Genomic DNA, 24,349 nt, shown 5'->3' with positions numbered 1-24,349 from the left:
ACAATTTTATATATATATATATATATATATATATATATATATAAAATAAAAAATGTGAACATTATGTCAATTATGTAGAGGCAAAAATGCCAAGGTAAAATATGTATAATATAAATAAGTAAGTAAATAAATAAATATACAGTGTATATATATTAAAATTACAAATTTATATATATATAAATCATTAGTTCCTGATCATGATCAAAATAATCAGAATAGAAATAATCAAAATAGGAATAAAATCAACAGTAATGATAATAATGGCAATAGTAATTGTCATCATTGAGCTGAGAGGAAATCTACAGATAAACCTGATAATAATAATAAAAATATTTTGAATAGTAATGATACCAATGCTAATATTAGTGATCATCGAGCCTAAAGAACTCCATGGAAATGTGTGTGGATTGCAGGTCGGGTCTTAAAGGATATAAATCAGTGTGTAGATATAACTGTAACATAGATGATGTTAGATAATGTAAAGCCTTGCGTGAATGTGAAGCAAAAAAATAGTTATGGACTAACATGTTGCTATTAAATGGGAAAAATTCCCATGTCAGTTATATATTTTCCAGGTTTCTGTGGGAAAATGATGCATTGAAGAAGGAAAGTTAGGGGTGATTATGTGCAAATTTCATACAGTGCAATTTTACATAAATCCACTGTGAATATCAAAAAATGTCCATATACAGTTCTTCATAATTCTTGTGTTATTTTTAAAATATAGAAAATCTGTGCTTCTTAAATCATCTCCAGTGTCAAAATTCACTTCAAAACTCGTGCACCCCCACCGGTTGTGCTCTCACCTCAAATATATGACTAAACCGTTAAGTGAGGTCATATACAGCCTGTGTCCCTTTAATTGGACCAAATGTGGATGGGATGGTACCCTGCTGAATGGGATCCCTTTCGGTCATCTAATGACTCTCCTCCAATGGTGTGTATGATAAGAGAATAACCAGATCATAGTGCTTTATCCTTAAACATTCAATTATTAATATAAAGTAGTACACTCGCATGATCAATGTACAAAAAGTGCTTTGTGCAAGAAATTGTCTCTTGAATGTTAGCAGTGATGATATCCTGTGTAGAGCAAGCTGGTGTCAGTATAGAACCATCGAGCATCGTGACGTGAAAGCCCTTCCCCTATGTTTTGCGCCACTGGGTCACGTGGCTTCATCAAGGGGAATCATTTCATGAAGAAGCACAGATTTTCTGTATTTTAAAGATAACACGAGAATTGTGAATAATTGTATATGGACATTTTTTTATATTCACAGTGGATTTATGTAAAATTGTACTATATGAAATTTGCACATATTCATATACTTATAATTTATTAGCAACAGTGAAGCATGGCACAATTTGGTATTTATGTAATTAGGCACATTTGTATGATTATGTTTTAGGTGCAGGCGATCTACTATTTATATTTTGGTTTGGCACTAAGCATATGGTATAGCAGGTCACAAGTCTTGGATATAATTTTGTAGGGGCTGATTATACTGTATGAGGTTGCTGTTATAGGATGGAAAGAGGTTATGGCTGGGGGATGGGGGGTAGATTGATGTAGTTTGTTAGGGTGCTAAAAAATTAATAGAGAGCAGGCCCTGCTACTCCATAAAAACGGTACAATGAGTGTTGCATAGAGCCCAACTGTCCTGGATTTGCCAGTTCAGTCTCACATCTAGGTGTTCTGTTGCAAAGATGCTGTGTCATGAGATCACACCATCACCTTTATTTGGGGTACTGAGCATGCAGTCAAATAGGGTATTAATGGAAGTGAGTGCCCCGCAAGCAGTTGGTCCTAGCCAGTGGCGTCACAAGGGGGGTGCGGACCGCACTGGGTGACACCATCACAGGGGTTGCAGGAGCAGGATGCTGGCACAGTGACAGCTGCCCCCGCCCTGGTGTAGCGATATAATGATATAATGAGTGTCCCCCGAAGCAACTGTGCATGTGCCAGTTTCAGGCCGAAGAAGCCGATCACTGGCTCTGTGCTAAAGTCGGAGATTGGCTTCTCCGGCCTGAAACCGGCACATGCGCAGTTGCTTCAGGGGATAAATATCTTCAAGGAATACTCATTTTACCGCTACACTGGCACTTCCTCTCTGGAGGGGTGACACAACGTGTTACCGCACAGGGTGACACCAACCCTAGGGACTCCTCTGGAGCAGGGGGCTGTGAGATCCCTAAAAAGTCAGCTGGAGATGGATGCTGATTTGAAGTGTGGATTTAAACATCAGAGGAGGATAGAAGACTGTTCTTGTGGAGGAGGGAACGGGTTAATGTGGACTATAAGGAAAGGTGTGAATGAAGGGATAGAGACTGTATTGGGGGGGAGGGAGGGGTGGAGGATGAAGTGTGGCTGAATACGGTCAGGCTGGAATATCGGTGGATTGCCTTGTGCAATCTACAGAACTGAGGGTAGAATAAAGTGACAGCTAGCCCAAGGGGGATGGAGAGGCTATAGGCGTGGAGGGAGGTGGAGGGGGAAAAGCAGCATGGAGACTGGTGTCAGAGGATGACAGCTGGAGCAGAGATGTAGTGAAAATTGGAGGGAGATGGCAGCATGTCGGGGAATGTGTATGCACACACATACACACACACACACACAAATACACATCCGTATATACGCGTACACACAAGAAAAAATACATATTCATACCCTTACATAGTTGATCAGTGGAAAGAATTCCCTGTTACATTGGACAACTTGGACTACTTTATTATTTGGTCTGGCAATCCTTTTACAGTGTTTGTATCTTTTTTCCTAAAAACCTGCTGGGTAGACCTGTTATTTGTGAGAAGTCTAACCTGAGCCAGTGAGCTCTATGAAAGTTTTTTCTTCTCACTACCTTATATATACTAAGAATAAAGTCCCAGTACCTCTTTGATTCTTTTTTTCTGTTGCATTAGTGGTCATTATATTGCTTCTTGATAAATGACATTGAGACTAGGATTATGCAGGTAATATCAAGTAGGAAATCAGTCCACCACTGTTAACTACTAAAGGAACTCTATCCACCTCTGGAGGACCCCCAGGGTTACATGGAACCCTTGTAGAGAAAGGCTGTGCTAGCATGATCCCCACTGTGTACTGAAGGACATTTGACATGGTGTGACTTTATAAATAACATATATTGTACTTAACCTGACTTTGAGGAGCCTGGAGAGAGGAGAGAAAATGCAAATAACTGAAAAATATAGAGTATGAGTAGACTTTCTCACTTGAAGTAGGTGAGCTAATTTATATTAGGATATTGGCAGAAAGGGTTGATTACTATTAGAAAAGCCAGGTGGATTTGCTGCTTTATATAGACATACTAGTCCCTCAATTGTAAGGACTGCCCTGCTTTGGGAACCAAATCTCTCTGTTCCTCTTTTCTTGTCAATTGTCCCTCTCTTTGGCCTTATGTATAAATGACTATAAAAATGTATCATTCAACTGCCAAATGTGTTATACAAAGTTAAACCTTTCATTCATTCTCTAAATAATTGCATTTGATATTTTTTTTAAATATAAAGGAAAGGTAATGGTGCATGAATTACTTTCAGGTTTAACCCATTACCAACCTACATACTCTGTTGTCCCGTATCAGAATGTTTGGAGTAATGTGTGTAGGTCATTACATGGTGGAGTGGCTAATGGTATTACTCTTGAACACAACTGGGGCATCAATTCTGTTGCATGGCAAAGCTTGAGTCATAAATTCCTCCTTTGGCTGCTTTAGGGCCACATTGTGACAGAATGAAATCTGAAACTGACCACGTGTTTGGTATGCTTCTATTTAGAGTGCAAATCTGTCTCATCTTCAGTAACAAATCTGTTGGCAGTTGACTTCCCAGGAATTTAGATGCACAAAGTCACAAGCACACTGTAAACCTGTTGCAGTAACGTAATTAAGTGAGAGGCAGCCTAGGTTTAAAGCCAGGTTCACACTGGTGTGCTGCATTTTGTCAGTACCGTGGGTTTATGCGTGGTTTATGTGGGTGGTTTACACATACTGTTAGCCATGGTCCCACTGACTAATTTTCAAAAGCGCATCAAAGATGTGGCATGCAGGACTTTTGGTGCGTGGCAAAAATGTACAACCTAATAGGAGTCAATGGGAATGCGGCTAAAAACACATGTAAAATGCACGTAAACTGTGCATATACCTGCGCTGTGGCCAAAAATGAAACTGGCCTAACGGTGTTGCTAATTTGCTTGATAAATGTCCCCCAATAAATGTTACAAAATGATGTTGCTATGAAAGAGAGGTAATGCCAAAGACAACAACTATATTAACGTCATGGGTTGCTGAGTGGCTTTCTACATTACACTGAGCTTTGTCTTTCACATAGTCACACATTGGGGTCACATATTTTGTTTTACTGTGGACTTACAGATTAAATGATTCAGTTTGAACATTATAATAAAGAGACTGGCTTTGCAGATTTTAGTACAGTAAAAGTTGATATGTGTGTCACTATAAATTGCAAATGAATACACAACTAGAAAAGCTACAATTTCTCGGGAAATTGTGCGAAGTGTTCTTGCCTCCACCAGTAGTCTACAACTGGAGTGGGCAGAGTAACTGGGTGGAGTGGCTTGAGTAACTGTGAAAAGGTCAATGGGCTGCGTGTGTTGCAAACAAATGGTCATATTGTGAAAACTATCAGGACTATGGCTTAGCCGTGGACATTTGTAGTGGCACCAGGGATAGCCGAATGTTTTGATATAAGATTTGTGTAGGTGGGCTTGAAAATGAGGGAGTGATGGCAGTTTAGAAATCATGTCCTGATTTTTCAGCTCACACTCTAGTTTTGAACATTCCGCCATTCATTTCTATGGGACCAATTTCACCACAAAAACACTGATATTTTGTGAATCATTCGGCGAAACGTTCCACAAAGTAATAGCACACCAATCGGGAACAATCCGCACGTTTCGGTATATTACTGTCTATGTAGTGTAAAAACTGTGGGAGGAGTTAGGGTGGTAAATTTGGCAATTATAATAGGAATATATATGTGAGATAACAGTAAGTGGTCTTGCCATGCAAGAACACTTAATTATGAAGAATTTATCCTGCGATGAAGTTCCTAGATTATATTTGAAGTAAATTACCTGTGGTGAAATGCTGTTTTCCAGAATTTAAATGACCTTGCTATTCCCAAGAATAAAAGTTAAAGTTAAACTATGGGGAAAATTAAATATTATATATGTGATGCAAGCTGTCACTATATGAGCATTAACCCAGCACTTTTTGCTTTACCATATTCCTACCTGCTAATATAACCAGTAGATGCATTATTTTTACACTTCCACTTTTAAAGTAGCTGCTGTATAATTATAATTTGGGGGGGGAGGGATAAGGTTTAAACTATATGAGTAAAAGCTGTCCATTGTAAGCACCTTCAGCAGTATTATATGCTTTTTCCCAATCCTGTAAATGCCACTTTTGCTGACCTGCTTGGATCGGATGTTGACACAGGGCTGATCTATAAACATAAGATTAACAATCATAATTGTGAATGTAGACTTATAAATCTACATTGGCCTATTTCCTTTTAGGCCAATAGCACTAATTTGGGACTAAGAGGTTAATTCAACAAAAAAATCCCAAAGCAAAACAATTACCGTATTTTCCGGCGTATAAGGCGACTGGGTGTATAAGACGACCCCCTAATTTTACAGTTTTGGCCTATACTCGCTGTATAAGACTACCCCCCACTTCCGAGGCAACACCAGTTTTTTTTTTTAAATAAATTCTTATTGAATGACATTTTTCGAACATAACATACATTGATAAATGGAAGGCCAATCACAACAAGCCTGCTTGGATTGGCAAAGGTTGTAATAGACTGCCTCTCTGATTCTGGCCAATCTGAGCAGGCTTTTTACTAGAATACAGTGTATAAACATACCATACATAATGTCCCCATTATTACATTTTAGCCCACTGGATATGCTTGTAGATTTGGCTACCTACAGAATATAAGATCGTATTTACTTTTTGAAGTCGCTGGATGTGCTCTATAATACTGTGGCTTAGGCTACAGAACGTCCCTGTGCTGACACTGTATGAACTGCGCTGAGCCAATCACGGCAAGCGGTGTATTCATAATTCATATGCATAAAAAGCCTGCTCGGATTGGCTGAGTTAGAAAGGCGGTCTATTCAACCTTTGCCAATCCGAGCAGGCTTGCTGTGAATGGCTCAGTGTGGGACCGTGTCAGCACAGATACGTTCTGAAGCCGAAGCTACATAGGGCTTCCAGCGGCACATCCAGCCGAAGATAAAGAAGCTACATCCAGCGGGGTAAATTATTTATTGATTAAATAAATTAATTATTGGCAATCTTTCACTTGGGGATGTTGAAAATGTGCCCTCCATATTACCTCAGCTCCCAGGATGGACAGTTTTCCGGCGTATAGCCGGTGTATAAGATGACCCCCGATTTTTGGGGGATTTTTTGCAGTGTGAAAAGTCGTCTTATACGCCGGAAAATACGGTATTTTATTTCAAAAAGATTACCCAAGCAATATGCGGATTGGATGTGATTTACACTGCATCCAATCTGCATGACATGTCAAATAACATTCGTATGGTACCTGTCCACATATATCCAGTGCACTGGCAGTGAGGATTCAGTGCGGTTTGAAAAAGAGTCCTGTACGATATCTGAGCAGGGCAGTTTAGTTCAGATGTGGTTTACAGACTATTGACTTCTATGGGAACCATTTATAAACCACACATGTGTGAACAGGATAAGATCTTGCGCTAATCCTGTCCTGAACCTGATGTAAACATGACATGAACCGCTGAACAACTACTGTGTTAATTAGCTGTGAAACCTGAGCTTCAATCCTCACCGCACATGTGTGAATCAGCTCTAAACCTGGTTTAAATGTACAGTCAACTGGCCCAAATGGTATAGAATTTTCTTACAGATACCTTAATGTTTCTTCTTTTTACCCTCAACAACTATCCTCCCATACGCTGTGCTGTGGACTATTAATACCTTTCACATTTGAGGAATTGAAGGTCTCCTGTATTTGCCAGTTGGACAGTCTGTGCCATTAAACGGGACAATAAAAAAAAATATTTCTTTGGCAGTAACTTAGACATAAAGTAAAGGGAAATTTGGCGACAACAATAAAAACCTCACAGTGAATCTTCTGTACATAAAGCAACAGTCACCCCAAAAACATCTTACTGGCAGTTCCCTTCAGTGAAAGAGGTATTAAACACATCTTTCCACCTTCAGTATTCGACACTTCCAGGAGCGTCAGACCTGTGTTTCCCACTGTGCCCTGTGGCTCCACTCTCCATTCTTTACGTCACAAGAAACAGCAATAATGAAGCAGAAGAACCACAGCATGAAGTTGGGTACAAAGTATCTGACACTCCAAGGAAACACATGCTGAAGAGTCTTCAGCATGTGTTTCCTTGGAGTGTCAGATACTTTGTACCCTGCATTGCTTGAATGGTGTAAAAGAAGTAGCTGTAGGGAGTATAGTAAAATTCCTCTTCTATTGCAGGTAACTGATACTGAGATTTTTTGTCAGGAAAAAAAAAGCATTTTATTGCTGATTTTTTTGTCCCTGTTGGAGAGACTTCCCTGGTGATTGCTGTCACTTGTTGAAGATTTTCCTTATTACTGTCATTCAGGAAGTGAGAGATAATCTCTCCAAGGGTGTCACAGACATATTAACCTGACTGATGTTCTAACCTTTCTAACTTAAAAACTGAAAAAATGAAAGCTTTGTCTGGAATTTCACTTTCATAATCTGTCAAAATGAACAACCTGACCTTGCTATATACATTTTAACAGAAGACTTAGAAACTAGCAACAGGCTTACACCAAAACAAAAACTATTACATTTTTTTATTTAGAACTCCTTGGACACAATTGATGATATAAAACTGATTCTCAATTCCCTCTAATTACATTGAACTGATAAAACAGTAGCAACATCATGTACATTTTTTATTTTATTAGCCAGAAATTCAGGTAAGTGGTTCTAAAGGATATTTTTTTTATCTTAATGCGTTCTCTTCTATGTTCAGCCCTATAAAAACTTACCTGAGCCCTTTCTCGATTCAGGGCTGCTCTCTCTTCTCACAGGCTCAGAAATAGCAGCCAAGCTGTGTGTCATTAGATGCACACAGCCTGGTTCGGGATTGATCCCACACAAGTACCGCCATAGCAAGCTGCTTGCTATGGGGTCACTTGGAAGGGAGAAGGAGCCAAGAGAGTTGGCGAAGGGGCAAGAACTAGGCTTAGGGCAACTCTGTGCAATTCCATGGCACGGTAAGTATAACATCTGTATAACAAGATGCCAGTGTTCTTCGGTTAAGTTATACAGAGTCTATTGAATTCTATACCCAACTCATCAAAAGTGACATTGTTAAGCTCAGTTGCCTTCTTTTCAGTTCAGCACACTTTGTCTCATGATTACTCACATTAAGGCTTGGATGGTCTGGCCTATCCTGCCACGTGGCCTACTGATTATTGCATTATCAACATCTTAAATCACAGGACTTTGCTACAATATATGCAACCTGCAGTCAAAACTACATTAGTGTCTCAGTTCCAGTCTGTTCTAATCACCAAGGAACTTTCTCATCACACTAGTTTACCACCCTTTAATGAGGGATTAACCCCTGCTGAAGTCTGCTTTCACTCTTTCTACAACCTGACTTTATTCTGTTTGTTAAAGAGATATCAACATAATTCAACATCATTTAAAGGAGAAGTTCCCTTTTCTCTTTGCTTCACTATCTTGAGGAAATCTTGCTTTACACCAGTAAAGATTTTAACCTTTATGTGTACCAACTAGGGCCCCATCCAGTGCACAGAAGAATGGACAAAAAAACAAACAAAACGGACATTGATTCATTTAACCAAAGAATTCACCTCCAGAGTTAAACCCAGCCACCAGTGACTGAGAGACAAATGTGAATTAGTCTGCCAATTTGATTGTTTCTTCCAGCTCACTTGGTGAGAAACATCTCAGAGTTCGGCCTGCTGTTTAAATTCTGATTTGCTAGAGATTTAAGAATTGATTAAAGTGGTACTGTGCTGCAACACTTGGTTGAATCTTTTAAGTGTGTTTAACCTTTATTCTATGCACATATAATCATAAGTCATCATTCTGCTTGCACTCTTTGCATTCAGACCTCAAAATAACCAGAATATCATTTCACTCTAAAACTGTGTGTGTCTATTTGTTTCAAGCCAGGGGGTCCTCATGGTCAAAGATTTAAGGTGGTGTCAGCAGGGTTTAGGCTTCCAAGGCGGGCTCAGGACAGACAGGGTATCTAATACTCAGTGACCCTTAAGGGGGTAGCGCTACAAATATAAAATTACCAAAATGAAAAATGCTGTGGTTGAGGACATAGACCTGCTGAAAAACACGGTACTAACCCATAGAATATCTTACAAACCAATCCCAAATGCAATTCACACTGACCCTTCCAAACATATCCAATAATATAGAATAATTTAAGATAATATAAGGTAGTGGGAAATATCTGAAGTCTCAGTTTTCTCATATATCAGTTGATAAATAAAATCACTATGGACATCGTATTGGGAAGAGAGCTGGATCTTTAACCACTTGCCTACTGGGCACTTATATCCCCTATCCAGGCCAATTTTTAGCATTCAGAGCTGTCGCACTTTGAATGACAATTGCGCGGTCATGCAACACTGTACCCAAATGACATTTGTATAATTTTTTTCACACAAATAGAGCTTTCTTTTGGTGGTATTTAATCGCTGCTGGGTGTTTTATTTTTTGCTCTATAAACAAAAAACGAGCAACAAATTTGAAAAAAATGTTTTTCTTTGTTTCTATTATAAAATTTTGCAAACAGGTAATTTTTCTCCTTCACTGATGTGCGTTGATGAGGCTGCACTGATAGGCAGCACTGATGGGCACTGATAGGCAGCACTGATGAGGTGGCATGGATAGGTAGCACTGATGGGCACTGATAGGAGGCACTGATAGGAGGCATTGATAGGCGGAATTGATAGGCGGCACTGATAAGCTGGCAGTGATGGTGCTGCACTGATAGACGGCACTGATGGTCAGCACTGAGGGTTGACACTGCTGGGCAGCACTGAATGGTGGTCCTGCTGGGCAGTATTGATGGGTGGCACTGATGGGCACAGGTGGGTGGCACTGCAGGGCACAGGTGGGTGGCACTACAATGCACAGGTGGGTGGCACTGATAGGTACAGGTGGGCCACACTGATGGGCACAGGTGGGTGGCACAGGTGGGTGGCACTGCTGGGCACTGATCACTTCTCTGACAATTGCTGGTTATCAGCAGCACTTTCCTCACACTGTGGCAGCATGAGGAAAGTGCAGCCAATAACCGGCAACTGTATTTACCCTGTGATCTGCTGTGTCATTGGACACAGCTGATCACGTGGTAAAAGGCCACCGTGATTGGCTGTTTACCAAATCATGTGATCAGCTGTGTCCGTAGGACACAGCAATCACCGGAGGTGCCGGGTGCATGCTACTGGGGGTACGCAGGGGGCGTCTTCTGGAATGACGTCCATGGATGTCGTCCCAGAACCAGCCAACCACGTTGTAGCTGCCCTTCGGCTATAGCATGGTAGGGAACTGATTAAAGAATAATTCCAGGCATGCCTATATTATTTATAGTGTGACAGTACAACGCTCTGTCATTGTGGAATTGGTAAAGAAAAGTGCGGGATTGCGGGACTAAGGAACGTTTATTTTGAGTAGAGAAAACTGCTTTTGCAGCTTTCTTTAAGTTTTGGTATTCCTGGATGGGGCTCCGTAGTTTGGAGATCCCATAGTGTCTTGGGCGGGAGGGAATATTCAACCCAGTGTCTGGGTTTTGTGGAGGACAAGCAGGGTTTGTGCTAAGGTGCACACAGGCTTTATAATGGAAATTTTGGAATATTTCAGGACTCCACCCAAGAGAGACAGGAGGTGTAGCAATCGTACCCACAGAGATGGACGCGATTCAACCATTTTGCTCCAACCTCCGTCTTGGCAAAGGATCATCCATCTTGTACAAATATATCTTTCCTCACCCCCCTGTGTGTTGGAAGTGTCAAAGGCAGGCCAGAGCATAGCAGGGAGCTCCGAGCTATAAAACCTCTCTGAGCTGGGTGCCGGTCTGTCTAAGAAACTGTGCAATCCGGCACCTCGTAAAAGGATAACCCAAGCCTTCCCCTTAGTTCAAAGACATTCCAGAGGAGTAATTATTATTATTATTATACAGTATTTATAAAGCGCCAATAGTTCACTCAGCGCTGTACATTACAAAGGGGGACAGAACATGTGACAGAACAATACCAATACAATGCAAAACATGAGGGGATCGAGGGCCCTGCTCTTTCGAGCTTACAATCTAGAAGGGACGGGATAGTGGTACAGGAGGAGATAGCTGTGAGGGATGGAATGGTAGGAAGAGTGGAGGAGGTCGGTCAAGTTAGCAGGGGGTAGGCTTCCCTGAAGAGATGGGTTTTCAGGGTGCGCCTAAAGGAGAGGAGAGTAGGTGATAATCTGATGGTTTGGGGGAAGGGAGTTCCAGAGGATGGGTGACACCCTGGAGAAGTCCAGGAGGCGGGCATGGGAGGAGGAGACCAGGGAACTAGAGAGAAGGAGGTCTTGTGAGGAGCGGAGTGTGCGTGCTGGGTGGTACTTGGATATTAGGTCGGTGATGTAGTTCGGGGCAGTATGGTGGACAGCTTTGTACGTCAGTGTTAGGATTTTAAATTTGATCCGTTGCGCAATAGGAAGCCAGTGGAGGGATTGGCAGAGGGGGGTGGCGGAAACGGAGCGGTTGGAAAGGTGAATGAGTCTGGCAGCCGTATTCAGGATCGACTGAAGCGGGGATAGCCAGCGGCGAGGCAGGCCAGTGAGGAGGGAGTTGCAGTAGTCGAGTCGTGATATGATGAGGAAGTGGATGAGCTGTTTAGTGGTTTCTGGGGTTAGGAACGTGCGGATTTTGGCGATGTTGCGGAGGTGGAGTCTGCACGAGTTTGTTAAAGATTGGACTTGGGGCTGGAAGGATAGGTTGGAGTCCAGAATGACACCAAGTACTCTGGCCTGCAGAGCGGGTTTGATATTGGCGTTGTTGGATGTGATGGAGAAGTCAATGGGGGGTGGGGTTCGGGCTGGGGGGAAGACAAGAAACTCGGTTTTGGAGAGATTCAGTTTAAGGAAGTGGAGCGACATCCATTCTGATATGTCGCTCAGTAGGTGTGTGATTCGGGCAGAGACCGAGGGGGTGAGGTGGGGGGTTGAGAGATAGATTTGTGTGTCGTCGGCATAGAGGTGGTAGTTGAAGCCATGAGAGTGTATGAGTTGGCCAAGGGAGGAGGTGTAGATGGAGAAGAGAAGGGGCCCGAGGACAGAGCCTTGAGGGACCCCAACAGAGAAGGGGAGTGAGGGGGAGGTGGTAGCATTATAGGTAATGCTGAAAGAGCGTTGTGACAGGTAGGATGAGAGCCAGGAGAGAGCAGAATCTCTGAGGCCGAGGGAGTGTAGTATTTTGAGGAGGAGGGGGTGGTCAACTGTGTCGAAGGCCGCAGAGAGGTCAAGGAGTAGGAGCACTGAATAGTGGCCATTAGCTTTGGCGGTTAGCAGGTCGTTGGAGAGTTTGAGTAAGGCGGTTTCGATGGAGTGTAGGGGACGGAAGCCAGACTGTAGGGGATCGAGGAGGTTGTTGTCGTTGAGGTGAGAGCATAGGCGGGTGTAGACGAGGCACTCGAGGAGTTTAGATGTAAATGGGAGCAGGGAGATGGGTCTGAGGTTGTTTGGGTCATTGGGGTCCAGGGAGGACTTTTTAAGTATGGGGGTGATGTGTGCATGCTTCAGTGGGGAGGGGAAAGTGCCGGAGGAGAGGGAGAGATTAAAGATGTGGGTGAGGGAGCGTAGGATGGAGGGGGAGAGAGGTCGTAGGAATTGTGAGGGGATAGGGTCGAGGGGGCAGGTGGTGAGGCGGGCATCAGAGAGGATCTTGGAGACTTCCTCGATGGTAGTAAGGTCAAAGGTGTGGAGTGTTGGGGGAGCTTCAGTATGAGGAATGTAGGGTGGGGTGGAAGTGGAGGTCAGAGCAGTGGTGGGGCCGTGGGAGAGGGGTGATGAGGGGGTAGCTGAGTGAGGGGGAATGGGGTTGGAGGGAGTTTGAGCAGTAATAAACAGATACCACTTTTAAAATCCATTTTCCCCTATGTCTCATATCTTGGAATATGAGAGACTTACATAAAAACCAGGCATATCTTCAGATTGGTCACGATGAGACAAACCGTTTGATATGTCACACTCCTTGGCAGGAATGTATAGGAAAGCAGAAAATTACATCTCTTGAACCATTCAAGTATATATTTCATATCTTCAGAGACACCCCCTGCTGGGGGACTACAAAATAGGCTGTCAGGCCTAAGAGAGCAGTTGAAGTTGAAGAATTCTCCCTTTTAACATCAGAACTAACTTGGGAGACGGTGCCCTTTTGCTCTGAAACTTGATCTGCTTAACCCAGGACTTTTGGCAAGTACTCTACCTCTCCAAACCTCTTTCTGTTACCTCTTTGCTGTGTTATTGCTCTCTGTATTTATATATATATATCGGTTACATCTTTTTTCTGTAAATATTTTTATTGCACCCTTTTGACCTTTTAGTAATAAATCTTACTTTCTGAAAGTGTTGAACTGTTTCTAAAGCTCCTTAATGCAACTTACGAATTCATGCCGCTGAAGAACGCTACTGTGTGTGCTTAACCCTCTGTATAACCTGTCTGCGGTGACAGTGTTATACAGACGATTATCTAACCATCATAGTGGTATTGCTGAAGTTTCCTCTTTCTCTGTACAAAAAGGAGGTGGTGGCAGTGTGAAGGGTTAATTGTGTAATGAACCTGAACCAGTAACAATCGCGCTCAGGCTGCCATTACATCAATTGTGGTCCATTAGCTGGAAAATCGTTGTGCAAGGTGCAGCTTGGCATTGCGTTGTTACGCACGTGACATCGCGGTTTTAGATTGGCTTGTCCTTCGGTCACGAGTTTGGTGAAGGTCTGGGGTCTGACGCCGCAATCGTCACAGGAGGGTCTATTGTCCAGGAGTCAGGAGGACTCCAAGCCCTCTCCCAGAGCCAGAGAGGAGCTTTCTGTGTTAGAGAGAAGCCATCTGCATTGAAGAATCTGTGGTCTGGGTGACCAGCGTAAAGAGCAGAAGTACTGCATATGAAGCTGAGTGAGAGATGGACAAGAACCCGTGTGGGAAACCTTATGTTTTATGGACTGTTCATTTTCCTTTTAATAAAGGTGGGCTACAAAGCCCTTTAAACAGTTCTGTCTGATGTGGACATCACTAAGCAAGACATCTACCGCTGAGCTAAACACCCCCCAATAGTTACATTGGCAACTTCAATGAACTCCAATTGCTTCTGGGTCCCATATTGAGTGGCCGGTCTGATGCTTTGTGAATTCAAGAGGTTGGTTGCTCAGCATGGGTGCCATTCTGAGAATGCTTTGAACTTTCTGAATGAAAAAAAAGTATTCTTAACTAGGCAAAATGGTGACATCACACTCTCTGCCTTGTCCTATCCGGGAAAAAAATCACAAGAAATTAAACCAAAAAAAATATTATAGTATAAGTATGTGACATATATTACAATGAAAAGTAAAAAAATAGTTAATGTGATATTTGACAACAAAAAATAGGAAAGATGTCTAAGAGAAATAGGATGGCTACAAAACAAACTAACTAACCCATGTAGCTTAACCTGAGATAATGAAAAGTTTGTATGTACTGTATATCAAAAATAAAAGTGGTTTCTGACATATCCTATTATGGCATACACCTGAATCGCACATGCCAAAAGAGATAGAGAAAGGGATCAGAAAGTCATTCCTTTTTGTAGCAATTAGCCACTTCTTCACAGTCCAACATAACTCTTCTTTGAACTCTTCTTTGATAATTGGACAAAATGAACAACTTGACCTTTCCACAGTACATCTCGTAGGGAGTTTAGGAAGTAGCAACTGGTCTTCCACCCAAAGGAAACCATTACCATTTTTACAAATGGTCTTTTGTATTTTAGTCCTATTTTTATATTTTGAAAGTTCACATTGTTTTAGAACTCCTTAGATACAGTTGATCAAGCTAAAGACATCTGCGTATTGTGAGTGGTGTTCTTTTAACATTTAACTCTAGTAATTAAGGTCAAAATGACACAAAAGTTTCTTCCAAATGGAAGCCAACAGTTCCTCTTTTCTGTCATTAGCTTCTGTTTGTAAGGATTCAGCTGCCTTTATTCTAGTGGTGAGTGTTAGATGATTCAGAAATTAAGCTCTTGCAAGAGCATCCATCGCATTTTAGTGTCCTCATTAGAGATGAGCGAATCGAACTCGGCGAAGTGGAATTCGTTTCGAATATTAGGAAAATTTCGATTCGTGCCGAATCCGAAAATTAGCAGACTTCGGATGCGCGAATCGAAATTTTTCCAAAAATGGCGGTGACATGTGCGGCGACGGAGCAGGGATCTCTGGGAAGGCGCGCAGACAAGGCGCGCTGACCCATAATGCATTCATTCATGACATGTGATCGCATTAGCCAATCAGCAGCCAGCCAGCCAGCACTGTGTAATGGTGGAGCTATAAATTGCGGCCATCTTACAATTCTCCATTTGCCTCTGGTCATTCAAGAGAGACAGATCTCTCTGTATTAGGGACACAGAATCGTTACTTAGGGACACAGAACCGTTACTTAGGGACACAGAACCGTTACTTAGGGACACACAATCGTTACTTAGGGACACAGAACCGTTACTTAGGGACACAGAACCGTTACTTAGGGACACAGAACCGTTACTTAGGGACACACAATCGTTACTTAGGGACACAGAACCGTTACTGAGGGACACAGAATTGTTACTGAGGGACACAGAATTGTTACTTAGGGACACAGAATTGTTACTCAGGGACAGACACAGAATTGTTACTCAGGGACAGACACAGAATTGTTACTCAGGGACAGACCCAGAATTGTTACTGAGGGACACAGAATTGTTACTGAGGGACACAGAATTGTTACTCAGGGACAGACACAGAATTGTTACTCAGGGACAGACACAGAATTGTTACTAAGGGACAGACACAGAATTGTTACTGAGGGACAGACACAGAATTGTTACTCAGGGACAGACACAGAATTGTTACTCAGGGACAGACACAGAATTGTTACTCAGGGACAGACACAGAATTGTTACTCAGGGACACAGAATTGTTACTGAGGGACACAGAATTGTTACTGAGGGACACAGAATTGTTACTCAGGGACACAGAATTGTTACTCAGGGACAGACACAGAATTGTTACTGAGGGACACAGAATTGTTACTGAGGGACACAGAATTGTTACTCAGGGACACAGAATTGTTACTGAGGGACACAGAATTGTTACTGAGGGACACAGAATTGTTACTCAGGGACACAGAATTGTTACTCAGGGACACAGAATTGTTACTCAGGGACAGACACAGAATTGTTACTGAGGGACACAGAATTGTTACTGAGGGACACAGAATTGTTACTGAGGGACACAGAATTGTTACTCAGGGACAGACACAGAATTGTTACTGAGGGACACAGAATTGATACTGAGGGACACAGAATTGTTACTGAGGGACACAGAATTGTTACTGAGGGACACAGAAGTGTTACTGAGGGACACAGAATTGTTACTCAGGGACACAGAATTGTTACTCAGGGACACAGAATTGTTACTCAGGGACAGACACAGAATTGTTACTGAGGGACACAGAATTGTTACTGGGGGACACAGAATTGTTACTCAGGGACACAGAATTGTTACTCAGGGACAGACACAGAATTGTTACTGAGGGACACAGAATTGTTACTGAGGGACACAGAATTGTTACTCAGGGACACAGAATTGTTACTCAGGGACAGACACAGAATTGTTACTGAGGGACACAGAATTGTTACTGAGGAACACAGAATTGTTACTCAGGGACAGACACAGAATTGTTACTGAGGGACACAGAATTGTTACTGAGGGACACAGAATTGTTACTCAGGGACACAGAATTGTTACTCAGGGACACAGAATTGTTACTCAGGGACAGACACAGAATTGTTACTGAGGGACACAGAATTGTTACTCAGGGATACAGAATTGTTACTCAGGGACACAGAATTGTTACTCAGGGACAGACACATAATTGTTACTGAGGGACACAGAATTGTTACTGAGGGACACAGAATTGTTACTCAGGGACACAGAATTGTTACTCAGGGACAGACACAGAATTGTTACTGAGGGACACAGAATTGTTACTGAGGGACACAGAATTGTTACTCAGGGACAGACACAGAATTGTTACTGAGGGACACAGAATTGTTACTGAGGGACACAGAATTGTTACTCAGGGACACAGAATTGTTACTCAGGGACAGACACAGAATTGTTACTGAGGGACACATAATTGTTACTGAGGGACACAGAATTGTTACTCAGGGACAGACACAGAATTGTTACTGAGGGACACATAATTGTTACTGAGGGACACAGAATTGTTACTGAGGGACACAGAATTGTTACTCAGGGACACAGAATTGTTACTCAGGGACAGACACAGAATTGTTACTGAGGGACACAGAATTGTTACTGAGGGACACAGAATTTTTACTCAGGGACACAGAATTGTTACTCAGGGACAGACACAGAATTGTTACTGAGGGACACAGAATTGTTACTGAGGGACACAGAATTGTTATCCAGGGACAGACACAGAATTGTTACTGAGGGACACAGAATTGTTACTGAGGGACACAGAATTGTTACTCGGGGACACAGAATTGTTACTCAGGGACAGACACAGAATTGTTACTGAGGGACACAGAATTGTTACTCAGGGACAGACACAGAATTGTTACTGAGGGACACAGAATTGTTACTGAGGGACACAGAATTGTTACTCAGGGACATAGAATTGTTACTCAGGGACACAGTATTGTTACTCAGGGACACAGAATTGTTACTCAGGGACAGACACAGAATTGTTACTGAGGGACACAGAATTGTTACTGAGGGACACAGAATTGTTACTCAGGGACAGACACAGAATTGTTACTGAGGGACACAGAATTGTTACTCAGGGACAGACACAGAATTGTTACTGAGGGACACAGAATTGTTACTGAGGGACACAGAATTGTTACTGAGGGACATAGAATTGTTACTCAGGGACACAGAATTGTTACTGAGGGACACAGAATTGTTACTCAGGGACACAGAATTGTTACTCAGGGACAGACACAGAATTGTTACTGAGGGACACAGAATTGTTACTCAGGGACACAGAATCGTTGAATTAAAGAGTATGTCAGACGACATGCAGAGGAGTGGCAGAGGAGGCAATGTTTTAGGAGTGAGCAGACGTGGCAGCAGAGGAAGGGGTCGAGGCAGCACTAGTCGCAGCCAGAGGCCAGTGCTCCCGGTGTCATCCAGCGGTCGTGTCTCCACCGACAACCCTGCCGTCATCGATTGGTTGGCTCGGTCGTCTTCCTCTTCCCAGGTCACCTCTGACACCTACAGCCAACGGTCGGTGGGTACGTCAGACACAACCGTTAGTTGGCATGGCCCGGGAGCAAGCCCACTGAAATCACGTGTCCTCTACCTGCCCCTGTCCTTTGGTGTTCCCTCACCAAGCGAAGTATCGCATGCTGTTGGCTCAGCCCCACTGTACAGTGAGGAAGAGCTAACAGAGGGCGGTCAGGAACGGGGGGAGACATCCGCCTCTTCAGCAGCCAGGCGAAGAAGTACTGGCGAGGAGAGTAGCTCGGTAGCCGGTCTAGAGACAGGTCTGTCTCCTGACCCACACGCAGCCGAGGGGGCTAGTAGTGAGGCGGAGACCCTAATTGATGATGATGAGGCTGATCGCACTTGGCAGCCTCGTCGTCATCAGGCTATTGCTTCCGCATCATCAGGAGAAGAGGGTGGCAGCTTGGCAGCGAGCAAAACAGTCGGTGGGTTGCCCAGGAGGCAGCAGGGTGGCAGCAGTGTCAGTGGAGGCAAACGGCCACGGAGTAGAGCACCAGCTCCACTGCAGCCTACCACCACGGGCAGTAGTGGTGCCGGTGTGCACGGAGGAAGTAGCAGTCAGCCAGTGAGGAGTAGCGGGGGCAAAGTTTCCTACTCAGCGGTGTGGCAATTTTTCGTCAAGCCACCCGAGGAAGTAAACGTAGCCGTATGTCGACTATGTGGCCAGAAAGTCAAGCGTGGCCAGGGGGCCCATGTTGGGACTACAGCGTTGCGGCAGCATATGCAGCATCGCCATTTGGTGGCCTGGGAAAACCGTGATAAAGATACGGCGGTTCTGCCTGCCCCAGCCCCCGCTCCATCACCCGCTCCGTTACTTGCTCCGTCACCCGACGTCAATCGCCCTCTATCAGCCAGTCAAGGCTCCAACACCTCTGCTGAGGGGAGTTGTCGCTCGTTAGCATTTTCCGCTCGTTCAGATGCTCCTTCTCCTGCTACTCCTCTTCACGGATTCCGTCAGCAGTCTTTCTTGGAATCCGTTTCCAAGAGACAACAGTTTGCGAGCACGCACCCGACGGTGCAGAAGCTGGACGTCCTCCTCTCCAAGTTGCTGGTGCTGCAGTCCCTCCCTTTCCAAGTGGTGGACTCAGCACCTTTCCGAGAAATGATGGCTTGTGCCGCGCCGCGGTGGAGAGTGCCAAGCCAGCATTTCTTCGCCAAAAAGGCAGTGCCAGCCCTGCATTCACATGTAGAAGAGATGGTGGGCCAGTCTTTGAGCATGTCGGTCTCTGCCAAAGTGCACGGCAGCGCCGACGTGTGGAGCTGTAACTACGGTCAGGGACAGTACATGTCATTTACGGCCCACTGGGTGAACGTGGTGCCGGCACAGCCGCACCAGCAACTTGGACAGGTCACGCCGCTTTTGCCTCCACGTTTGCACGTCCTTGGTCCGGCAAAGATGTCCGCCTCTACCACCTCTTCTTCCGCCGTGTCCTCAGCCGCCACCCCCGTGCCAAGTCCCATTACCCGACCGGCATATCACATGTGCAGGGCGCAACGGTGTCACGCTGTGCTGCACCTGGTATGCCTTGGCGAACGTAGTCACACAGGGGAGGAACTTCTGAGTGTAATGAACAGAGAAATCGACAGATGGCTGTCTCCGCGCAAACTGAAAATCGGAACCATGTTGACCGACAACGGAAAGAACATGGTGTTTGCTCTGCGTCAAGGAAGGTTGTGCCATGCGCCATGCATGGCTCACGTGTTCAATCTGGTTGTCAAGCGGTTCCTAAAATCCACCATCCCACTGCAAGACATCCTTAAAATGTCACGTAAACTTTGCATGCATTTCAGCCATTCCTACACCGCAAAGCACACCCTCCTTGAGCTGCAGCGGCAGAACGGAATTCCACAGCATCGCCTGATCTGCGACGTTGCAACAAGGTGGAATTCAACCCTACACATGTTAGACCGCCTTTACGAACAGCGAAAGGCCATCACCGATTTCCTGATGTTACAAGCGGATAAAGGTACTCCCCTGTGTAACTTCGATGTCAGCCATTGGCAGCTCATGCGTGACACCTGCCGCTTGCTCAGGCCCTTTGAGGAGGTCACGCTATTCGTGAGTCGGCAGGACTATGGGATGAACGACGTCATTCCTCTGTTGCACGTCCTGGAACAAATGCTGTTAACAATGGCTGGTCAGGGTGCGGTAGACGTGGCGCACAGATCTCAACGCCACATGACCCCTGTGGGGGCAGGACAGGAAGAAGAGGAGGAGGTAGAGGAGGACATTGGTGCTCAGGAATTATTGAGTGAAATGGGTGGTTTTTCCACTCAGCGGACAGGAGTGGAGGAGCAGGAGCATCTGGTAGAGAAGGAGGAGGAGACAGAGGACCCAGACGCACCGTGTCAGTATGCTGTGGAGATGGAGGCAGGGAGTCCCTCGCATTCCTTGGCACAAATGGCCCATAGCATGCTCGGTTGCTTGCGTAGCGACAGCCGAATAATAACCATCAGACAGAGGGATGACTTTTGGCTGTCCACCTTGTTGGACCCTCGCTACCGTTCAAAAATGGTGGCCTTTTTCACACCTGCTGAGAGGGAGGCCAAAATAATGTACTATAAAAACCACCTATGTAGTCAGTTGGTCTCTTCCTTTCTGCGCTAACGTCCATCCTCAGACACTGTGGGCCCTGTGCGCTCGCGTTCCGCTGTCATGGCAGCAGGGGAGGGGTGGGGTGGTAGGAGCAGTGGCAGCTCCACCAGCAGCGGCTGCCACAGTCTGCAGTCGATGATGAGTAGCTTTCTTCACCAGCGCAGTGAGGAAACTACTAACCAGCCGCAGCAGCAGCAGCATCAGGTGGACCTGGAGCAGGGCCTCAAACAACAGGCTTGGGCCTACTTGGACAGCACCCTGCCAACCGAGGTAGACAATCCCCTTGACTACTGGGCAACGAAACTTGACCTTTGGTCTCAACTAGCTGAATTTGCCCTTGAAAGGCTGTCATGCCCGGCCAGTAGCGTGGCATCGGAGCGCGTGTTTAGTGCGGCAGGAGGTATTGTAACTCCACGGAGGACACGACTGTCCACCCAAAGTGTGGAGAGACTCACGTTTGTGAAAATGAATCAGGCGTGGATTAGTCTGGATTTCAAACCACCAGTTCCTGACACAACTGACTAAATCCGCCATGAATCATGCCCCAAACATGTGCCACTTTCAGGTCTCCTCACACTGCTGGTGTGTTCCATTTTGTCATAGGGTGCTGGCAGATTACGGGCCTCCTATTGCTGCTGCCAGGCCCGTAATCTGCCATGGGCCCCCGTACCGCCTCCTCATGCTGCTGCCAGGTCCACAGTGTCTCATGGGTCCCTGTACAGCCTCCCATTGCTGCCGTCTCCATCGCCACACTCTGCCATGTGCCACTTTCAGGTCTCCTCACACTGCTGGTGTGTTCCATTTTGTCATAGGGTGCTGGCAGATTACGGGCCTCCCATTGCTGCTGCCAGGCCCGTAATCTGCCATGGGCCCCTGTACCGCCTCCTCATGCTGCTGCCAGGTCCAGAGTGTCTTATGGGTCCCTGTACGGCCTCCCATTGCTGCTGTCTCCATCGCCACACTCTGCCATGTGCCACTTTCAGGTCTCCTCACACTGCTGGTGCTGTCCATTTTGTCATAGGGTGCTGGCAGATTACGGGCCTCCCATTGCTGCTGCCAGGCCCGTAATCTGCCATGGGCCCCCGTACCGCCTCCTCATGCTGCTGCCAGGTCCACAGTGTCTCATGGGTCCCTGTACGGCCTCCCATTGCTGCTGTCTCCATCGCCACACTCTGCCATGTGCCACTTTCAGGTCTCCTCACACTGCTGGTGGGTTCCATTTTGTCATAGGGTGCTGGCAGATTACGGGCCTCCCATTGCTGCTGCCAGGCCTGTAATCTGCCATGGGCCCCTGTACCGCCTCCTCATGCTGCTGCCAGGTCCACAGCGTCTCATGGGTCCCTGTACGGCCTCCCATTGCTGCTGTCTCCATCGCCACACTCTGCCATGTGCCACTTTCAGGTCTCCTCACACTGCTGGTGCTGTCCATTTTGTCATAGGTTGCTGGCAGATTACGGGCCTCCCATTGCTGCTGCCAGGCCCGTAATCTGCCATGGGCCCCCGTACCGCCTCCTCATGCTGCTGCCAGGTCCAGAGTCTCTCATGGGTCCCTGTACGGCCTCCCATTGCTGCTGTCTCCATCGCCACACTCTGCCATGTGCCACTTTCAGGTCTCCTCACACTGCTGGTGTGTTCCATTTTTTCATAGGGTGCTGGCAGATTACGGGCCTCCCATTGCTGCTGCCAGGCCCGTAATCTGCCATGGGCCCCCGTACCGACTCCTCATGCTGTGACGTTGCAACAAGGTGGAATTCAACCCTACATATGTTAGACCGCCTTTACGAACAGCGAAAGGCCATCACCGATTTCCTGATGTTACAAGCGGATAATGGTACTCCCCTGTGTAACTTAGATGTCAGCCATTGGCAGCTCATGCGTGACACCTGCCGCTTGCTCAGGCCCTTTGAGGAGGCCACGCTATTCGTGAGTCGGCAGGACTATGGGATGAACGACGTCATTCCTCTGTTGCACGTCCTGGAACAAATGCTGTTAACAATGGCTGGTCAGGGTGCGGTAGACGTGGCGCACAGATCTCAACGCCACATGACCCCTGTGGAGGCAGGACAGGAAGAAGAGGAGGAGGTAGAGGAGGACATTGGTGCTCAGGAATTATTGAGTGAAATGGGTGGTTTTTCCACTCAGCGGACAGGAGTGGAGGAGCAGGAGCATCTGGTAGAGGAGGAGGAGGAGGAGACAGAGGACCCAGACGCACCGTGGCAGTATGCTGTGGAGATGGAGGCAGGGAGTCCCTCGCATTCCTTGGCACAAATGGCCCATAGCATGCTCATTTGCTTGCGTAGCGACAGCCGAATAATAACTATCAGACAGAGGGATGACTTTTGGCTGTCCACCTTGTTGGACCCTCGCTACCGTTCAAAAATGGTGGCCTTTTTCACACCTGCTGAGAGGGAGGCCAAAATAACGTACTATAAAAACCACCTATGTAGTCAGTTGGTCTCTGCCTTTCTGCGCCAACGTCCATCCTCAGACACTGTGGGCCCTGTGCGCTCGCGTTCCGCTGCCATGGCAGCAGGGGAGGGGTGGGGTGGTAGGAGCAGTGGCAGCTCCACCAGCAGCGGCTGCCTCAGTCTGCAGTCGATGATGAGTAGCTTTCTTCACCAGCGCAGTGAGGAAACTACTAACCAGCCGCAGCAGCAGCAGCATCAGGTGGATCTGGAGCAGGACCTCAAACAACAGGCTTGGGCCTACTTGGACAGCACCCTGCCAACCGAGGTAGACAATCCCCTTGACTACTGGGCAACGAAACTTGACCTTTGGCCCCAACTAGCTGAATTTGCCCTTGAAAGGCTGTCATGCCCGGCCAGTAGCGTGGCATTGGAGCGCGTGTTTAGTGCGGCAGAAGGTATTGTAACTCCGCGGAGGACACGACTGTCCACCCAAAGTGTGGAGAGACTCACGTTTGTGAAAATGAATCAGGCGTGGATTAGTCTGGATTTCAAACCACCAGTTCCTGACACAACTGACTAAATCCGCCATGAATCATGCCCCAAACATGTGCCACTTTCAGGTCTCCTCACACTGCTGGTGTGTTCCATTTTGTCATAGGGTGCTGGCAGATTACGGGCCTCCCATTGCTGCTGCCAGGCCCGTAATCTGCCATGGGCCCCTGTACCGCCTCCTCAT

Source organism: Staurois parvus, unplaced genomic scaffold (genome assembly GCF_062004578.1).
Source record: "Staurois parvus isolate SC_StPar_1 unplaced genomic scaffold, SC_StPar_1.0 ptg000139l, whole genome shotgun sequence".
Classification (NCBI taxonomy): Eukaryota; Metazoa; Chordata; class Amphibia; order Anura; family Ranidae; genus Staurois; species Staurois parvus.
This window is presented reverse-complemented; position numbering follows the sequence as displayed.